The sequence below is a fragment of the Alligator mississippiensis genome, chromosome 10 (genome assembly GCF_030867095.1).
Source record: "Alligator mississippiensis isolate rAllMis1 chromosome 10, rAllMis1, whole genome shotgun sequence".
Lineage (NCBI taxonomy): Eukaryota > Metazoa > Chordata > Crocodylia > Alligatoridae > Alligator > Alligator mississippiensis.
In genome coordinates, this window is record NC_081833.1 from 36,002,464 (window position 1) to 36,011,235 (window position 8,772).

Here is an 8,772-nt window from a genome sequence, read left to right on the forward strand (position 1 = left end):
TGTGTTGAATGAATGTGGCAGAGCAGCAAAGTGGAATCTGGCCCAGTTGTTGGGAAAAATTCCCTGACTCACATAAAAAGCCCACATTTTGAATGCTGACAGGTGCTCAAGGCTGTCAGTTAGCTAAGACAGCCCTGGGGCAAGCTAGTACATTAGGAGGAAGCTTGGCACCTGCTCAATCGGTGCCAGAGGCTACCACACCCCAGCTGGTGCCCAGCATGAGCTCAGGCCAAGGTGGGACAGAGACAAGTTACTGGATACCAGGGCCCGGACAGCTGGTAAAACTCCCGTAAGGTCCATGCAAAAGGAAGAGGAGTCCACTAGTAACTGAGGGAGTAAGGATCCCTGAATCCTGCACCCTCTGGTTTGAAGTTTGCAGTGTCCCAGCTTCTACCTCCCCCTGCTCTTTTCCCACAGACCGGGAAAGGGGGGGAAAAAACTAAACCTGCATTGGCCGGGAATCGAACCCGGGCCTCCCGCGTGGCAGGCGAGAATTCTACCACTGAACCACCAATGCTCCAGCTGTGCAAATTTTCATAACACCTGGCTAAGTGGTGAATAAAACTCTTCTTTGTGCTCTGTCTGGTTGCTCATACTCTCCTTCTCCCAAGCAGTTGGAAGGGGAACAGCTGGGCAGCCATGTCAGCACAAGGGGCTGAGCCAACTCTGGGGTGAGGCACCCAGTGGAGGGAATGCAGCTGCTGGCAGGACAGCAGAGGACAGCAGCACCCTCATCTGCTATGTCTTGAAAGGAGAAGGATGTCTTGGGGGGGGAGGGGAGGGATATTACTAGTGAGTTTTAAGGTGTCAGAGGAGTCCAATGTTGCTCGGCAAGTTTTTCCACAGAAATGACAAGTGGTGTCTAGTGGAGGAGCACAGCTGTTGGCCAGGATGCTGTGCACTTTCCTTCCTCCTCTGCCGTTTCTTGGCTTCCTGAACAAGATGGTTCTCTTTGAAGTGGGCTGTGGCTTGATGTATGGTATAGTGCCATTGAGAACTGATACCAGCCAGCACTTCCCAGTTTGTAGGGTTGATGCCATCCTTTTTAAAGTATGCTTTCGGGGTGTCCTTGTAGTGCTTCCTCTGTTCTCTGCAGGTCCTCTTGCCATGACTGAGTTAAGAAAAGAGGACTTGCTTAGGGAGACAACTGCCAGCCATGCGCACACAGTGGCCAGCTCATTGTAGATGATGTTTCATGATCTTTGCCTCAATGCTGGTTATGTTAGCTGCAGAGAGGATGCTGGCATTGGTGCAGTGATCTTCCCATCTAATGCGAAGGATCCTTCTGAGGCAAGACTGATTAAACCATTCCAGGCGCTTAAGTTGGCTTTGATATATCACCTACATCTCACACCTGTAGAGGAGCAGGGGGATAACCACTGCATTGTAGACCAGGATCTTAGTTTCCATCTACAGATCACGGTCAGCAATGACATAGTGAAGCAGCTTTCTGAAGGATGCACTGGCACAGTGGATCCTATGTTAGATTTCTACATCAAGACTGACTGACTGGGAGAGGTGACTACCAAGGTAAGAGAAATGCTCAATGTTTTCCAGGGGTTCTCCACCAATGGTAATTTGTGGGAGTAGGGGGGCAGCTTGTGCTGGAGCAGGCTGATGGAGCACCTTGGTCTTCCCAATGTTAAGGGAGAGTCCCAGGCTGTGGTAGGCACATAAGAAAATTCATAGATTCATAGATGTTAGGGTCAGAAGGGACCTCAATAGATCATAGAGTCCGACCCCCTGCATGGAAGGAAAGGGTGCTGGGTCTAGATGACCCCAGCTAGATGCCTATCTAACCTCCTCTTGAAGACCCCCAGGGTAGGGGAGAGCACCACCTCCCTTGGGAGCCTATTCCAGACCTTGGCCACTCTAACCGTGAAGAAGTTCTTCCTAATGTCTAGTCTAAATCTGCTCTCTGCTAGCTTGTGGCCATTGTTTCTTGTAACCCCTGGGGGCGCCTTGGTGAATAAAACCTCACCAATTCCCTTCTGTGCCCCCATGATGAACTTATAGGCAGCCACAAAGTGGCCTCTCAACCTTCTCTTGCGGAGGCTGAAGAGGTCCAGGTGCCCTAGTCTGTCCTCATAGGGCTTGGCCTGCAAGCCCTTAACCATACGAGTGGCCCTTCTCTGAACCCTCTCCAGGTTATCCACATCCCTCTTGAAGTGTGGGGCCCAGAATTGCATGCAGTATTCCAACTGCGGTCTGACCAGCGCCCGATAGAGGGGAAGTATCACCTCCTTGGTTCCGTTCGTCATGCATCTGCTGATGCACGATAAAGTGCCATTAGCTTTCCTGATGACTTCGTCACACTGCTGACTCATGTTCATCTTGGAGTCCACTAGGACTCCAAGATCCCTTTCCACTTCCGTACCACCAAGCAGGTCATTTCCTAGGCAGTAGGTATGCTGGACATTTTTCCTCCCTAGGTGCAGCACTTTGCATTTCTCCTTGTTGAATTGCATTCTGTTGTTTTCCGCCCAGATGTCCAACCTGTCCAGGTTGGACAGTTGTTCCCTGCCCTCCAGTGTGTCCACTTCTCCCCACAGTTTTGTGTCATCCGCAAACTTGGACAGAGTACACTTCACTCCCTCGTCCAAGTCGCTGATGAAGACATTGAAGAGTATCAGTCCAAGGACCGAGCCCTGTGGGACCCCACTGCCCACACCCTTCCAGGTCGATACCGACCCATCCACTACGACTCTCTGGGTGCAACCCTCTAGCCAATTCACCACTCACTGGACTGTGTAGTCGTCCAAGTCACAGTCTCTTAACTTGTTCACCAGTATGGTGTGGGATACCGTATCGAAGGCCTTCCTGAAGTCTAAGTAAATAACGTCTACCCCTACTCCTGCGTCCAGGTATTTTGTAACCTGGTCATAAAAAGAGACTAGATTAGTCAGGCATGATCTACCTGCTACAAACCCATGCTGGTTTCCCCTCAGCATAATTTTTCCTGCCAGGCTCTCGCAAATGTGAGCCTTGATAATTTTTTCAAAGACTTTGCCAAGGATGGAGGTGAGACTGACAGGCCTATAGTTGCCTGGGTCCTCCTTCCTCCCCTTCTTGAAATTGGGGACTACATTGGCCCTTTTCCAGTCCTCCGGGACCTGGCCCAGGCGCCACGTGTTCAAATATTCCCGCCAGTGGCTGTGCAATGATGTCAGCCAGTGCCTTCAGTACCCTCTGAAGGTACTGGGTGGACTGTAGATTGGTCTCAGTGTGCACAAGGATAACACATTTGTCATTGTACTGAAGGTCAGTGATGCCAGTCTTGGTAACTTTCATTTTGCTGTGAAGGTGCCACAGGTTGAAAAGCGTTTTTTTAAGGAAAAATTTGTGTCCCAAGTCAAATTAGCCAAATCAATTCCAAATCCGTGAGTCATTCATTCAAGAACCATATGTGGCCTGCTACCAGCAAGCATCCTCCACCCCTGCGTGGGGCTTCAGATGTACTCCTTTGGCAGGCATCCTACATGCAGGCCCAGGTTTAGATGCTCCCAATTTTTGCTTGCCTGCAGCTGTATGACCACAGGAGCAAGCTAGGGAGGAGTCCCCTATTTCCATAAAGTTGGTGTATAGTCGAAATCTTCCCACTGGAAGTAAAAGTGGGAGGTGAACTATGCATTACCTCGGTCAGGGTACTACCCCCTGCCATGTTTGTGGTTTTCCCCAGCCAGTAGGAAAACGACCTTGGTGGTCATGGTATTTCCCCTGCCAGGTAAGTATGGTCTACACTTGATCTGTGCTAAGCTGACCATCCATTTGTTACTCAACCCAGGCACTGGCAGCTCTGCCCCCACCTGCAGTTGCCTGCTGCCTTGTAGTCATGGGCCCTGTCACTCCCCAGGAGCCTGCTGCTCTCTCGCCCTGAGCAGGACCTGATGGGAACCCACCCTGCCGTGTCAAGTGACTGATTGTGCTTTGTTCCTCCTGACACAGGCCGAGCACCCAGGCAGAGGGGGCCAAGCAGCCAGCATCTGATGCCAAAACCACATCACCTGCTCCGGGCAGTGCCTCCAGACACTTGGCCTCTCCAAAGGGTGCTGGCTGCAGCCTGCCTGCCCCTCCTGCCTCCAACCCAAGAGCTGGCCGCCCGGGAAGGGCTGCACAGTAGAGCATCTACCAGGCAGTGCAGGGTAAGGCTTCCTTGACACTGCACGGCCATCAGAGGGCACCCCAGCTTGGTGCTTAGCAGAGGAGCCCCATGTTGCTGGGTAAGGCTGGACCTTCAGCCTCAGCTCCCAATGAAGCCAGAGCCCTTGCTCTGAGCCTGCCAGACCAGGCACTACAGCCTTGTGTCCATCTCTCTTTGTCACTGATTTCCCAGCTGCCACTCCCCACCCTTAACTCGGCCATCACTCCACTAATACGGTCCTCCCAGCCAGGTATACAAAACCCGCCGTCCTGTCCCCTGGGCCCACTGCACAGACCTGAGTAGAGCTGAGGGAGGCACTACTCACCCCCTGCACAGCCATGCTGCAGGAGGGCTCCCCAGGCAACTCATCCACAGCACAGGGCCTGCCAGGGTCAGCTCTGCTCTCCCTTTACCACCCTGGCACTGGAGCCACTCACAGTGGGCATTTGTGAAGCAGTAGTGAGGTGCACAGAGCTCTGTGTAAGCCTAGGGACTGTGTGTGGTGTGCACACGTGTATGTGTGTGTCTGAGTGCCTGCTGGCAGTCAGCCGGCCCACCTGCTTGTACTTCTTGTACTCCATACCCAGGCCCTCAAAGAAGGTCACAGAGCTCCTGTGTGTAGCTTCAGGACCAATGCTGCTCTAGCAGCATGTCACAGATCTTCAGCACCACTTGGGAGCTCACGTGGAACCATAGGTACTGCAGCAATGTGATAGCTCCATGATGGCCTCATCGCACTGAGGGCAGAGTCAGCTTGGCAGGGGAGTATGAGTATAGCCTCATGAGGGCAGTTGCATGGGCGTCACCGGCCCCTGGACAGAGCTCGATGTCTGAGGTGCCTTCCAGCCACAGCCAGTCCCATACCTCCTCTGTTGCATCTGCCAACATCTATTCTTCCAGCCAGTGCCTCAGGGCCATAAGTCCAGACCCCAGCACAACCTGGGTTCAGTGTCCTGCTTTCCAGCTTGTCCATCTGACTCATGTTCAGGCCCTCTACTCCAGGAGAACCCAGTTCCAGCTTTTGGAGCTACCCACTGTCCTCAGGTGCTTCAAAAAATCAGAACTGGATCAGACACTCCCTACAGTTCAGTTAATGAAGGATCAAAACTTTGCTAACCCAGCTCTGGTACTTCCAAGGTGCTTCTTGCCCTGTGTCAGCTTTGGAAGCTGGCTCCCCAGTATGAAATAAGGACAACCAGCCCTTTGCAAACAGTGCAAAGACAGAAAAAGCCTCTGACCACCTCTTCATACTGCAAGGTCATGGAGTAGTTAAGGGGGGAATCAAGCATCTAGGAAAGCAAAGACCCAGCCCTAGCAGCAGAGATTGCAGCTCTCCCCTCCCTGACCCCCATGGGCTGGGGCAGTCAACCTGGCGATGCTCTTCCCTACAAGGTGCTGGAGGGTGTGCTTGCTGCCAGGCCATGGCTTTTACCTACTTCTGTTTAAAAAGAAAATGCAAATTTCCAGCTGCCAAGTCACATGCCAGGTAACCCTGTACTGCACCTGGAGCTCAGGAGGACCTTCATGATGATTGCCAGGAGAGAACTCAGCTCGGTCAGTGCCTGCCCCCACATGGGGGTGGCAGGGGATAAGCCAAGGCAAAAGGAGCAGCAGGTGCCAACAGCCAAAGGCCTTTGACACCCAGTTGGGCAGTTCTGGCTCCAGCCAGGAGATGGCTGTGCTCACTGCTGGAGAATGAATGCCAGAACACCAGCTTTGGGGTGCACATGCAGGTATTCCAAACTGGCCTTGAAAAATGAACAAGCCACCATAGATTCATAGATTCCAGGGTCGGAAGGGACCTCAGTGGGCCATCTAGTCCAACCCCCTGCCCCTGGCAGGCAAGAAAAGGGTCACCAAACCTGGGATCATATGATCCCAGGCAGGTGCCTGTCCAGTCTCCTCTTGAAGATCCCCAAGGATGGGGCGAGCACCATCTCCCTCGGAAGCCCATTCCAGATCCTGGCAACCCTGACCGTGAAGAACTTTTTTCTAATGTCCAGTCTAAACCTACTCTCCAATAGCTTATGGCCCTTGTTCCTTGTTATTCCAGGGGGTGCCCTGGTAAACAGATCATCACCTACTGCATGTTGCTCCCCCCTTATGAATTTGTATGCCACCACAAGGTCCCCTCTCAACCTTCTCTTGGAGAGGCTGAAAAGGTTAAGGTCCCTTAGTCTTTCCTCTTAAGACCTTCCTTGCAGGCCTCCAGTGAGATGAGTGGCTCTTCTTTGGACCCCCTTCAGGTTGTCTGCATCCCACTTGAACTGTGGTATCCAGAATTGGACACAGTACTCCAGCTGCAGCCTGACCAGTGCTGTGTAGAGAGGGAGAATCACCTCCCTGGACCTGTTTGTGAAGCACCTATGGATGCACGACAAGGTGCGGCTGGCTCTGCCAACTACTTCATCACTTTGACGACTCACGTTCATCCTGGAGTCAACAGTGACTCCAAGATCTCTTTCTGCCTCAGTGGTGCTGAGAAAGTCTCCCCCCAGCCTGTAAGTATGATGGCAGTTTTTCCTCCCTAGGTGCAGCACCTTGCACTCGTCATTATTGAATTACATCCTCCTGTTCTCTGCCCGCTTCCCCAACCTATCGAGGTCAGCCTGGATCTGCTTCCTCCTTTCCAGGGTGTTAGCTTCACCCTATATTTTAATGTCATCCGTGAATTTGGACAGGGTGCTTCCCACCCCCTTGTCCAGATCACTGATGAAGATATTGAACAGCACTGGCCCCAGAACAGAGCCCTGAAGGACTCCACTGCACACATCTTTCCAGGTTGACACTGACCCATCCACCACCACCCTCTGAGTACGACCCCTGAGCCAGTTTGCTACTCAGTCTACCATGTAATCATCCATGGCAAATCTCCTCAGTTTATTAATAAGGATGGTATGGGATACCTTGTCAAAGGCCTTCTTGAAGTCCAGATAGATAATATCCACCTCAACTCCTGCATCTAAACATTAGGTGGCCTTGTTGTAAAAAGAAACTAGGTTAGTCAGCCAGGACCTGCCCACTGTAAACCCATGTTGGTTACCCCTCTGCACCACGTTAGCCAGCAGGCTCCCACAGATATGTTCCTTAATAATTTTTTCTAGGATTTTCCCCAAGATAGAGTTAAGTCTGGTTGGTCTATAGTTCCCCAGATCCTCCTTCCTCCCCTTCTTAAAGATTGGGATGACATTGGTGCTCTTCCAAAACAAAACACCCAGTAACAGCTCTGGCGACAGGCCAGGTTCCCTGGCAGCTGGCAAGGGGTCAGGCACAGGCAGGGGCCCCACCAGGAGAGGCAGAAATGGAGTGACAAAAGCACACACCCAATACCCACTGCAGTGTGACCTTGAGGGAAAGACTGACCATGTACTGGAGCTGTTCCTTGTGCTTCAGCTTGTCCTGGAGAATCCCTATGATCTCACACTCCTGCATTACAGCCTCCAGCCCCAAGACAGCCAGGACACCTGACCAGCAGCCCCAAGGGAAAACAAGAGGTGTCAGTCCCTGCATTGGCCCAGTCCACAGGGTTCCTTGAAACAGCCTGGAGCAGGAGAAGCTGATCGGATAGTTGTTATGCTGCAGCAGGGGCTGTGTGGGGGAAACGAGGAGGAGGAAGAGGCTGCAGTTTGCTGGTGCTGTAAAGCAGCAGCTCTTCCTGCTGCCTCTGAACTTTACCCAGAATCCAGGGGAGTGGCTGGGAGGAATGAAAGCACTTCAGGGGTAACTCAGTGGGGCTCTGCTACCTGCCAGCCCCTGGCTTCAGGACACACACACATCCTGGCTGTGCAATAGGCCTCAGGCTGACAGCACCCCCCATGGAACTGCTGTGCGCTGGTCACGGCAGGGTACTGGATGCTGGGACAGCCGGGCCCAAGCCCTGCTCTGATGCTGACTTGCCCCTGGGCCACTCACTGGGGCCAAGTGTTTCCAAGACACTCACTGATTTGGGTGCTTCCTCATCTGGGGGCCCAGCCTGGGGCCCCCTGGCAGGCCCCTGCAGCTCTGGCTACTGTCAGAAGGACGGTCTGAGGGGGCTTCTGCACCCTGGAGAGCCAAGCACATGAAAACAGAGGCACATGGTGTCAGAGGCCACTTCCCAAAATGTCACTCTGGGCCTTTCTCTGCCTCAGTGTCCCCACTTCTAACATAGCGCAGCTATCCAGAGAGGTTGTCCCAAGGGCTCCGTGAGGGGTTGGGAGGTCAGCTGCTATGAAGTCTTTGAGATCCTCTGAAGGAATGTGATGATTTCCCTGTGCCCGGGTGGGAGAGGGGGACGTAGCGTACGTTAGCCCGAGGATGCAGAATCAGCAGCCGCCTCTAGCGCTGGTAAAATTGTCCTTTTTTATAGGATTTGCTGTGACCAGGAGCATCCACTGAAGGGTCCAGCAGAGCGCACTCACGTAACCTCACCCAGCGCTGAGGGCCTTGTCGTGTCCCTGTATAGATGAGCACAGCTACTGCCCCAGCCTCCTGTGGCTGTTACAGCAGCTGTATTTCAGACCTGCCCTCCTCCCCCTACACCCCTGAAGGTGATCTCCACCTCTTGGCATTAGCTCCACATCCCCACTCCTACCTGTTTGTAGGTCAGGGAGCTCACACCAAACCAGAGGCCACAGTGATCGGCTGGAGCA

The 8,772-nt window shown here is 53.0% G+C and overlaps 1 non-coding gene across 1 annotated transcript; it reads right to left on the reverse strand.

Moving 5' to 3' along the window:
• Window positions 1-446: 446 nt before the first annotated feature.
• TRNAG-GCC (transfer RNA glycine (anticodon GCC)) lies at window positions 447-517 on the reverse strand. The gene has a single exon. It is a non-coding gene; the product is annotated as a tRNA-Gly (tRNA).
• Between the last annotated feature and the right edge of the window lie 8,255 nt (window positions 518-8,772).